General features: G+C 47.2%; 1 pseudogene; it reads right to left on the bottom strand.

Moving 5' to 3' along the window:
- Positions 1 to 231: 231 nt before the first annotated feature.
- Positions 232 to 12088, bottom strand: LOC117436273 (endothelin receptor type B-like; annotated as a pseudogene).
- Between the last annotated feature and the right edge of the window lie 214 nt (positions 12089 to 12302).

Raw genomic sequence — 12302 nt, forward strand, 5'->3', positions numbered from 1 at the left:
GCACACCCGGCAGGTCCATCCACAGCCGCTGGTATCTGTTGACCACCCTCAGGCTACGTTAGCTCATAGAACCATAGAATCACAGAATGGTTTGGATTAGAAGGGACCTTAAAGCTCCTCCATTTCCAAGCCCCTGCCATGGGCAGGGACACCTTCCACTGGAGCAGCTTGCTCCAAGTCCTGTCCAACCTGGCCTTGAACATTGCCAGGGAAGAGGCAGCCACAGCTTCTCTGTGCTCATACATGTCCTTCACAGGCACATGTTCCCTTCAATAGCTCTCCCTCCTCTTTGGAAGATACCAGTTTCTGCCTTCTTGGTTTTCTTACCCGTTTCATGTGGTCATTCAGAGCAGTTCTCATGCCATTTCTCTCTCATGCCACATCTCGCATGACATGACGGTGTAGAAGATGCCAGTGCATAACAAGGGGAGGCAGAAGTAGAAGCCAAAAAGCCACCAGTCCTTCACATCACGATAGAACTACAGGCAAAGGAAAAAGCAACTGGAAAGTGGGGAAAGGTGGGGAGATAAATGAGGCATGAGATGACCCAGGCCCTGATGGTGATGCTGGCCCAAATCAGACACTTCTGATGTGTGGAAGTGTGTCAGCTCCTGTGCTAAGTGCGCATATCTTCTCGCAAGGCACGTTTTCTCACCTAAAGCAGTAAAGGCTGGTTTACATCTGGCTGATAGTCCCATTTAGCACTCTTGTTGCGAGAACCAGTTGCAAGGAGCTTTTGTGTATAAGGGCTTTCATTCCCTTGCTTGCCCTTAGGTGGTCCTGTGATAAAGGTTACCCATGCAGACTGGTTGTGGAGACCCTTTTTGCCCTGCTGGGGCAGTGAAACAGGTTCTGAAGCTTCTTGAGATGTATCAGGACCTCCTGATGTGGATGGTTGTCATGGTTTAAAACCAATCCACACAGCTTGCGTGGTTTAAAACCTCACCTCAGTCTCCCGTAGTACCACACACCCCTTTTTGTGGAGACAGTGTTCTCACAGGAAAATGAATATTTGGTATATGAGCTCTGAATAACTCCGAGGGATACAGCAAGGCCATGGGAGGCCCGAGGAAGCCTAAACAAGCAAGATAAGAAGAAGCTGTAATTCACTGAGTTATGAGAACTGTGGACTGTTGGCAAGCGTTCGAGGTCAAGTTCTCACACCTGTGCTTAACCAATTCTATGTTAGTCACTAAGGGTCTTCAAGACAAGTATCCAATCATGATATGCCAAATTGCTGTAGGTGTGTATAAGCAGTAGTATATAAGGAGTTAATGCTTTGTAATAAATGGCTTTTTGTCTGATCACATTGATCTCTGACTGAGTCCGTTCCGCGGCAAATGGCGCCCGAACAGGGACCCTCTATAAGTTCACATTGAAACGGAGGAGGGTGTGAATCGCTGGGCCGTGAAGAAATCGGCTGGAATCGATCTGGCTGGACCAAGATCGGGAGGCAGAAGCCTCGGAGGAGGGAATCCTCGGATCGGAGCCTTGTGAGCCCGGAAGACACTGCGCAGTGCAAATAAGGTAAGCAGCCGGACGGTTGGAAGGGAGCTTAAGGATGGGAAACCAGTTAAGTAAAGAAGATGAAGTAATGCTTAAGCCTTTCCAATATATCCTCTCTGAGAGAGGGATAAAGTATGATGATGAAACTCTGAAGAGGCTTTTACTCTGGTGTAAAAAGAAAAAGCTAATTGTGGAGGTTGGTGAAGATTTTAAGACTGAGACTTGGGAGAAAGTTGTTTTTGCGTTTGCTTGTGTTTGTTGTATTTGGGGTTTCTGTTTGTTTTTTGTTGGTTTGTGTTTGTGTGTGTTATGTTTGTTGTGTTTGTGGGACGATAATTCCCAAGGGTCAAAGGAGGCAAGGCCCCTTGCCACACTGTGGCGACTGTTAAAAGACACATTAACTGCTATGAAAGCTGAGAAGGAAGTAGCCATGTCTGCCTTTCCGATGTTTTCGGACTCGCCTGAGCAACAGCCGGCTGCTGCTGGTGCGCCGGTAGCAGCCGGAGTGTTGGTTTCGGGTGAGGCGGCTCCAGCTAGAAAGCCCGTGCGTCAGAAAGTACGGATGTTTGAGGACCCAGTGCCCCCCTCCTACCCCGTAATATGCGATGAGGGGGCTTGGGAGAGGGAGGGTGTGCGACCACGACCACCTATGGTTAATCCTTTTCGTGATGCTACTGCCCCAGAGGCAGACAATATCTCTCCCCCGGCCCACCACCCCCACCCCCCACCCCCTACGGACAGGGAGAGAGAACCTTTTGAGGAGTATAATAAAACTCCCACTTTACAACACCCCCCTTCGCCTTTGACACCAGCACTTGCATCGCTCCCGTCGGAGCCGCAAATTAGCCAGGAATGGCATCGCTGGTTAAAGCTGTTAGATCAAAAGCTACAAGATTTACGAGACCGCCTGGAGGAGCTGGGGCTTAAAGATAAGGAGCAAGCTCTCAAGCAATCCACAGAAGTTAACCCTTTTCAGGTGCCGCTACCACCAACTCCGGCACTCTCTCAGCAAGCTGCTCCCAGTGCCCTGAGATGGCGTGGTCTTATTCAAGATGCGATTATAGATGGCACTATTTTACCGATTGATGTCCCTTCTGCATTTCCAGTTATTGTGAATGCCCAAGGGCAACCTCTCTGGACTCCTATGGATTGGAAGGCTATGAAAGCACTAAAAGGAGCAATTGCTCAATATGGGTTGTCTTCCTCATATACTCAACAGATGCTAACTGCCTTATTTTCTAGTATGCTGTTAACTCCTAGTGATTGTTATCGAATAGCTGCAATTTTATTAACCCCCTCTCAGGTCTTACACTTTAAGAGTGGGTTTGAAGAGTTAGCTGCAAGAGCTGCTGATGACAACTTAGCTCGCAATCCCACTGACCCTTTACATGGTATCACAGCTGACATGTTACTAGGGAGGGGCCAATTTCATCCTGATGCAGTACAGGCTCATATGAGGGTTGAGGTTTTACAGCAAGCACAGCAATTGGCATTAGCTGCCTTAAAAGCTGTACCAGAGGCAGGAAAACCTAATCCCTCTTATACATCGGTAAAACAGGGAGCTACTGAGCCTTACATGCAATTTATCGATAGATTAACAGATGCTATTGGAAAAAATATTGATTTGGCATCTAATGCTAAAGAGTCTGTGCTTATGTCCTTAGCTATGGAAAATGCTAACCCGATTTGTAAGCGTATTTTACAGGCTTTGCCAAAATCTGCTGGATTACAAGAAATGATGGATGCATGCTCTAAGGTGGGCACAACAGAGGAAAAGGCGGAATATATGGCACATGCCTTTGCCGCTGCTCTCAGACCTCTTCTACAACAAGGTCAGGATGATCGAGGGGGCATGAAGGGTGTAAAATGTCATAATTGTGGACAGCTGGGACATGTTAAAAAACAATGCACTGCAAAGAAACGTCGCCCCCCCCAGGGCAGCAGCTCAAGCGTTTGTGTCAGATGTGACAGACGTGGTCACACAGCAGCAGCATGTCATTCTAGGTTTAAGAAAGATGGAACCCTGTTGGGAAACTTGGTGGTGAGTGCAACACCACCCCGCGCGATGACACAAAATCAGGGTGTCTGGACTGCGTCCCCTCCGCCACAGCAGGGAGTGCCGGAGTGGACGTGGCAACAGCAATAGATTTTACCATTACTGATACTTCTGTCCATTGCGTTCCATCTACATTAAGTGGGCCCCTTGGTCATGGGTTATGTGCTTTGCTATTAGGACGCTCATCAACATCCAGGACAGGAGTCTTTGTATTACCAGGCGTAGTTGATGCTGATTATACTGGAAACATTGGGATCATGGTGCAGACACATGCACCCCCAGTACACATCCCCAAGGATTCTAAAATAGCTCAATTAGTCCCATTTGAAGCAAAAGTTCCCCAGATGGGGCAAAAAATCAGAGGAAATCAGGCATGGGGTTCCACAGGAATCCTACACATTTTGTTTGCATTGGATATTGCAAAGCACAAACCCGAGGACCAGATCTCTATACGGGGCCATAATAATCAAATAATTAAACTGCCTATGCTAATCGACACGGGGGCTGATGTTACTATCATACCATATCGTCAGTGGCCAAAAGCTTGGCCCCTACAAGCCGTTGCCACAGGAGTTATTGGAATCGGAGGAATGCAATCGACAAAAATTAGTACAGAATTGGTGGATGTTTTTCTATCTGATGGCAGTCATACACGCATCAGACCATATGTCATGCACTCTCCAATTGTATTGCTCGGACGGGATGCTCTTAGTCAAATGGGAATGAGATTGACTACAAAAAATGTTTAATGGTGGCCATTGATGGACGGCCAACCTATAAATTATGATGGCTTACTGAAACACCTGTATGGGTTGATCAATGGCCGCTGACAAAAGAAAAGCTGTCCCATCTTCATGAATTGGTCGCTGAACAATTAGAAGCAGGCCATATTGTGCCTTCCACCAGCCCATGGAATACTCCTATATTTACCATCCCCAAGAAAAGCGGAAAATGGCGATTGTTACATGACTTGCGGGCTATAAATGCCATCATGCAAGACATGGGTGCCTTGCAAGCTGGTTTACCTAGTCCCACTATGATACCCGAAGGATGGGATTTAATGATAATTGATTTAAAAGACTGCTTTTTCACAATTCCCCTGCATCTGAGTGATCGGGAAAAATTTGCTTTCTCTGTCCCAGCAATTAACAAAGGAGAACCAGTAAAAAGATATGAATGGGTTGTGCTGCCTCAAGGTATGAAACATTCTCCTACTATTTGTCAGCTTTACAGCCAATTCATCAATACTTACAGCACTGTTTAATTTACCACTATATGGATGATATTCTGATTGCAACGCAGGATTTAAATAAGGACCACCTACTTGGACTATTACAATCAGAGTTGGCCACTCAGGCCTTTCCGGAAGCCTTTGCGATAAATTAGTTGCTCCAGCATGGGCAGGGCCACCAGTAGATATTTTTCAACAAGCCCGGACATCTCATGCCTTCTTCCACCAATCGGCAAACATGTTGGTTCGACAGTTCGGCCTGTCCTTGACAGATGCCCGAGGACAAGCTATCATTGAATGAACACATCAAACACTGAAACAGTTATTGGAAAAACAAAAAAAGGGGGAAGAAGGGCTTACGCCGGTACCAAGAATACAGAAAGCTGTATATGTTATGAATTTCTTGCGACTAACAGGAGACTTTAATGACCCTCCTGCTGTAATACATGGCCAGGCATTAGGGTCAGGTTATATGAATAAGACTCAGGGTATCCTGGTCCAATACAAGGACATGGAAACTGGTGTTTGGAAGGGTCCTGTGGAAGTAAAATTAAGTGGTCGAGGATACATGTGTGTAATTACGGACTCCGGCCTGCGGTGGGTGCCAGCTCGGTGGGTGAAGCCCTGGAAAGAGCCAGCAGCACCAAAGGAGAACCAGGATATCCCCCTTGTCAACAGCTGAATGAGTTAACTGGACGAACTCTGAACTTCTTTACTGTGAGAGTGACAGAGCACTGGAACAGGTTGCCCAGGGGGGTTGTGGAGTCTCCTATGTTGGAGATATTCAAGGTCCACCTAGACAAGTTCCTGTGTGTGACGTACTCTGGGTTACCCTGCTCTTGCAGGGGGTTGGACTGAATTTTTCAAGGTTCTTTCCAACCCTTGGGATTCTGTGATTCTGTAATTTATCCAATACATGGGTCTTGTGAACTGTGGGTCTCTCATGAGTGTTTAAAATATAAATTACGATTATGGGTTAGGTTACCCTTTTGAATATAAGTATATCCATGTTTCCAGTGACCTTTGGAGACCTTTATAGATATGGCTGACCACTTCTTCCAACATAGGCTGGCCACCTGTGTTGGAATGAGTGTGCTTTTTGGTCAATATAAAAGCCCAAGCCTCATGCAATGTGAGGGAGGCAGAGCCTCTGCGGGGACGCCCGCTAAGGTTGAGCCTGCCACCTTGCACTGCGATGATGCTTCTTGGAGCTGATTTCCTGATACTCTTCACAAGGTCCTTGTGCTATGCTCTCTATGTGGGACTGTGTAGAGGGAGTAATGATTGTATGGATTTTGTGTTTCAAATATTGTAGTTGGGTGAAGTGTGCTTGTGGGATCCCAAGCGTGTGTGTGTGTGTGTGTGTGATGAGGGCAGACAGTGTTTTGTTTTGTTGTTGGGTTCATGCAATAGTTTCTACAACTATTGGGTAAGAATTTTATGCATGCTAAATAATTAACTCACTCTAGCTGTTATTAATGACTGCAGTTTTGATGTATATTGCTTCAAGCTTGTTTCCCAGACAATATGCATATCTGATAAAAAAAAAAAAAAAAAAAAAAAAAAAAAAAAAAAAAAAGAAAAAAGGTAATGCTATGGCAAACTTGACTGTTAACACTGTACAGTTGACTTCTACAGCTGCTTCACATCCCCTTTGCATTAGAATGCTTCTGCTTTAAGGAGTCACTTTAACCTGTCTACTTCTCAAGAACTGATAACCCGGAGGAAGGGGTATATTTCTGTCCTACTACCTACAGGTCCACGGTGGCTGCCTGCAAAGTTTGTCAAGCCTTGCCATGAGCTGAACAGATGAGTGGAAGAACTCGATGCATCAGCTACAGGAGCTGACCTTGAAAACCCCAAGCAGAATGAGATAGAGAGAAACAAATGATTGTAAAACATCACTTGAGGGCAACTGAAAATTAACACCTTGAATATGTATGCTTGTAAAGTAGCTATTATTAGAGGTTGGGATTTCGCATATAAAACCACCTGTATTTACTAGCCAGTTGCTAATAAGAAACTATACCTTGTATTGTATGGAACTGTCACTTGTAAAAGAGATGTTAGAATATACAAATTTGCAGCAGCTGCTAGAAGATGCTAAGGCAAAAGGTAGAAAGATTCTAATATGATGGTACTGTTACAAAGCAGGTAATGGAACAAATTAAGAGGGTGGGAGAACTCCACTGGTAAGAAGTTTCTTTGGTTAGTCCCTCACTGCCATTGGCATCTTCAGCATGCTGATGCACTCTGTGATAGTTACTCTGCTAATGTAAATCTGTGTGTGCTTTGCTGTAGTAGTGACTTGTTACTGGATGAAGCAGGTGAAACTCTGCATTGACAACAATGTTCAAGGACTGATATTGACCAAATGCCTGCTACCACAGTCAAGGGCAAGACTGGGTTGGCCTCTGTGTCTGCCACCAAGAAGAACCTTTAGCTCCGCTGCTGGCTGCAACCCAGCAGGCGTAGAGCGGTGGAGGCACATGCCATGCCAGACCTTGATGTGAGGGATGGCCTCCGCTGTTATCAGAGAGCCATCCAGGGGAAAAGGGCAGGCCCAGCTGTGTACAGCTATCAACAGGACCATACTGGCTGCCAGCGAAAAGTACAAAGCCGCAGAACTCAGCAACATAAAGAAACAGCAATGACAGAAATCTTTGTAATATCTGTTCTATTATTTGTGATCGTGGGTAATAGACAAGTATACTGAGCACATCTGTTAAATCCCCATTAGTCCATCCTGTTACATGGTGTGTAGGATTCACTGGTATGCCACATGTTATAAAGGTGACTTCAAGTGACTTCAAGTCAGACCAATCTTACTGAAATAATGCTACCTAGAGTAGTGGGTTGTTATGTTACACAAGTCAAGCAGTGATAGAGCAGACAATAAATTGTCAAAAACTTTTAATAAAATTAAAAAGGGGGAGATGTGGAGACAGTGTTCTCACAGGAAAATGAATATTTGGTATATGAGCTCTGAATAACTCCGAGGGATACAGCAAGGCCATGGGAGGCCCGAGGAAGCCTAAACAAGCAAGATAAGAAGAAGCTGTAATTCACTGAGTTATGAGAACTGTGGACTGTTGGCAAGCGTTCGAGGTCAAGTTCTCACACCTGTGCTTAACCAATTCTATGTTAGTCACTAAGGGTCTTCAAGACAAGTATCCAATCATGATATGCCAAATTGCTGTAGGTGTGTATAAGCAGTAGTATATAAGGAGTTAATGCTTTGTAATAAATGGCTTTTTGTCTGATCACATTGATCTCTGACTGAGTCCGTTCCGCGGCACCTTTTCCCCCCACCTCCCCACTCCCGGAGGGATGGGGAGGAGAACCAAAGGAATGTAACTCCCACGGGTTGAGATAAAAACCAATCCAGTAATTAAGGTATAACACAAATCACTACTGCTACCACTAATAAAAACAATGATAGAGGAAATAAACAAGGAGAGAGAATACGAGACCACCCGCCGAAACAAGCCCAACCCGGAAGAGAGCTAACTCCCGCCCTTCCGGCCAACTTCCAGTTAGCTCCCCAAGCATGACGTGCTATGGTATGGAATACCTCCCCGGCTAGCCTGGGTCTGGCGCCGTATCTCTCCCTCCTCCCGGCTTCCCCTCCTCCCTGGCAGAGCATGAGCTCAGAAAAGGCCTTGGACAAACCAAACATTTGAGCAGTAACTCAAAACATACTTGCTATCAGCAACTGTTCTCAGCCCGAAAGTCAAAACACAGCACTGCACCAGCTACCAAGAAGGAGAAAAAATGACTGCTACTGCTGAACCCAGGACAATGGTGAAGACATGATATAGCTTAAGGATGATAAGGTCTGTTTTCTGGCCCCATATTCAAAGCAAGACTGCCCCTTGCCACTACAGTCCTTTGTCTGATACTGCTCTCCCTGTGCTCACACTGATGGCTAGAAGAAGCCATCTGCAGAAGCATCTGATCCTCTAACCAAGGAGAGAAGGTGCTTCTGTTGCCTGTGTTTCTCTCCCCCTTGCACTGCAGCTGGGGTGCAACAAAGTACATACCATCATGAAGCTGGATTTCTGTTCGGAGGCAAGCATGCACACCCGCAGGTGTTGTTCCCAGTAGCTGAGCTCCACCATGTCGAAGGCTATGGCTTCAGGCACTGCAAGCACGATGGCCACTGCCCAGATCAGCATCACCTCCACTGCCTTCCACATGGGGATTCCTATCCCCTAGATCCGACTCCAGGATGCCACTGCTCAGTACCTGTCCAATGTGGGGAAACACAGCAGGAGTAGATTAGAGTGGGAAAAGTCAGGAAGGGGCTGAGAAGGTGCAGATCAGAGTTGTTCCCAAAGGCCCTTCCCTTATGCCTTCCTTCTCCACCCTTGAACCTTCCCTTTCAGTGGAATGGGAAAGATCAGATAAGAGGGCTTGATGGCAGCTATCCTTGTCCAACATCTACTTGCCACGGGGGAGATGCCACCCTTCCCCCCCACCCCAGCAATTGTTCCAGCAGATCATGACCTTCCCCCCAACCTTTTCCAGCAGGATATAAACTGTCACCAGAGTCAGTTCCTGTTGGATTTCAACTCTACATGATAGCACTTTGTGTCCACCTCCCTTGACAAAGCTGCCCTCCACTCCGCCTTTTAGTTACAGAGAGGGTACCTGCTGTAAGTCAAATATGGGTCAGGCTGGGCAGTGCAGCTGTAGAAGTGCTTCTCACCTGTCGATGCTGAGAGCACAAAGGCTGAGGACCCTAATGCCCACTGAAGCCTTTTGGATGAAGGGGACCAGCTTGCACACCTGCACGCCAAAGGGCCAGTCCTTTGCCAAGAGCTGGGGAAGAACCACGGCATTAGCAAACTGCTCAGGAAAGCACGTCCGGCTTTCTGGCTGAGCAGGTGGTTACCCACAAGGTGTGAGAAGCCCACAAAGAGCAGCTGAAAGCCCTCTGAGGTTCCCTCACTGGGATTATGCAGTGTGTGCTGTCCAGTGTTTTGTGTTGAACTGGGAACCATTCATTTCCGCAGGGGCTCATTGTGAGGTGTGTTGACAGTTAGACAGAAGGATGGTCCAGACACCAGGACCTGACCCCAGACTCTGAATGGATCTGAATCCTAAATGCTGCAAGGGGCTTTGGGTTGCAAGGACAGCTTCTTTTGGTTGGCTTTCAAAGCCACTCTTACCATACTCTGGCCCTCTACCACACTTAGATTCCTTATAGAACACATGCTGGGGCCCCAGGCTGAGCTGGGGCAAGCCGTGGGTGTCAGTGGGGACAAGATGTTCTGAAGGCAGAAGAAATACAGGGCACTCCATCATAGGGGTGAGTGTTGCCTTTGAAAGGTGTGACGACCTGGTTCAGGAACAGCGCGACGGCCCCCCCTTGGGCCCCTCGGTCCAAATGCTCACAGACACCAATGTGGTGGATGGCAAATGGGGTTTATTGAGAGAGAACACGGCGTTATATAGCCTAGGTTTACAATGTCATTTCCATCTGCTTGCATCGTAAAACTGGTATCATCACCTAAACGCTATTGGCTACCTGGAGAGGGGTCTTATCTTTCCGTACAGCACGATATCTTCTGGCCGCCAGGCCCTATCTGCCTACAGGTGAGAGTGAGCCTGGGTTCACAACCTGACACGTGGAGCCCACCCCAAGGTTATCCTTACTCAGAACCAAGCTCTTTAGTTTGGCCTTAGCAGCAAGACAAATCAATCAGGAGAATATGTCTGTTTCGAGCTAAAATACCTGTATAGCTTTCCGTCCATTTTCACTTGAAGGGTATTTACTCAGAGTGATTTCAGACCCTCTGACAGCCACATCTGGTTGTTCTCAACTTCCTCCTACTTCAAATTTCTCTGCCTTCTCCCCCAAGCATCCAGCCAGCTCAATCCAGAACTCCTCTGGCACTCTGCTTCCACTTTCAAGGCCAACGTGGAGCTCCATCTCCATCTCACAGCATCCCCTCCAACCCTTCATAGAAATCTATGGCTCCAAAAACTCAAGCAGTGGGCGAGAAAGAGCTGTAATAGCTCAGATGCATCTCACAGATATTGTAACACGACTTCTGCTCTATACCGAGGTCTTGTTCAGGTCTACTGCAGAGCTCAGGTTCCCCTGCTTCTATTTTATACCTCTTCTCTCAAGTTTAGGAGGCAGTGCTCCTGCAAGAAGCCCTTGGTTTATAATACAGCTCTCTTCCTTGTTTCAGGAAGAGTCTCCACATTTACCTAAAATAAAAACTGTATTTGCTTGAGGCTGATTAACTGAGCTGTACGTTGAGAGGTGTGCCCAGTGCACAAGAACAAGAATTTTGCTCAGCTAACATTGTGGTGTGATGTCAGAAGAGTGCAAGTGATTCTTTTCTTGTAATTTTAGATGAGACTAAAAAGATCTGGAAGGTTGTATGCTTGTGTGTGTCTGCATAACACAGCTGTAGCTGGGAACACCTCTGCTTTCCCAGGAATGTACTCTGAGATTTTTGTCTGTTTATGTTTTTCTCATCCTTTTGGAGAGCAGAAACACCCTTCCTGCCCCTCTTGCCAAAATGCAATGCAATAAGGAGCAGGCTCATTTTGATGCCTCTGTCCCCAGAGCACAGAGGCAGGTGGGAGCAGATCATAGAATCACAGACTGGTTTGTAATGGAGAGGACCTTAAAGCTCATCCAGCTCCAACCCCTGCCATGGGCAGGGACACCTTCCATTAGAGCAGCTTGCTCCAAGCCCCTGTGTCCAACCTGGCCTTGAACACTGCCAGGGATGGGGCAGCCACAGCTCCTCCGGGCAGCCTCTGCCAGATGCCTCTGCTGCGATTGCCAGGCTGCTGCAGCACTCATGCCACATGGAACCTACCTTATACACATTGATGGGTAGAGCAATGAGGATGTAGAGCAGGTCTCCAAATGCCAAGCTGGCAATGAGGACATTTGGCCCATTCCTCATGCACTTGTTCTTGTAAATGATCCTCAGGAGTGTGGAGTTGCCAATGATCCCCACTATGAAGATGGTGCAGGACACGATGGTGTTGATGTATTTGAAGATGTGTCTGATATCTGTGGGCTTCACACACACAGGCAGCAGAGGTGGCTCAGAGCTGGTGCTCCCAGAGACAATCTCCGAGTGGTTCGATTGCCTGTTATCCTGGAACAGGCTTGGCTGGACCAGGCTGTAAACCTGCTCCTGGCTAAGCACCTCAAAGGGGATGGTGCTCTCCTGGAAAGCCCTTGGGGTCTGACCGTGTGCCCCAGAGAAGAGGCAAGCCAGGAAAATGGCCAGAGTGGCGGGAGCTGGGATTTTTGCCATTGAGGACTGAACATCAAAGCTGGCTGCAAGAGTCCTCATAATGCCTGTGGGATGCCTCTGCATGGGTGTCAATTGGATCTGCAGATGGAGAGAGGGACAACAGAGAGAACAGGATGAGCAAGGGAAGGAGCAATGAGATGAGAATGTCCGTCATCACAATGAGCAGATATAACGCCACATTAGATCCCATCTGGGCAAAGCCAGACCCCTGCAT

The sequence above is a fragment of the Melopsittacus undulatus genome, chromosome 6 (assembly GCF_012275295.1).
Source record: "Melopsittacus undulatus isolate bMelUnd1 chromosome 6, bMelUnd1.mat.Z, whole genome shotgun sequence".
Lineage (NCBI taxonomy): Eukaryota > Metazoa > Chordata > Aves > Psittaciformes > Psittaculidae > Melopsittacus > Melopsittacus undulatus.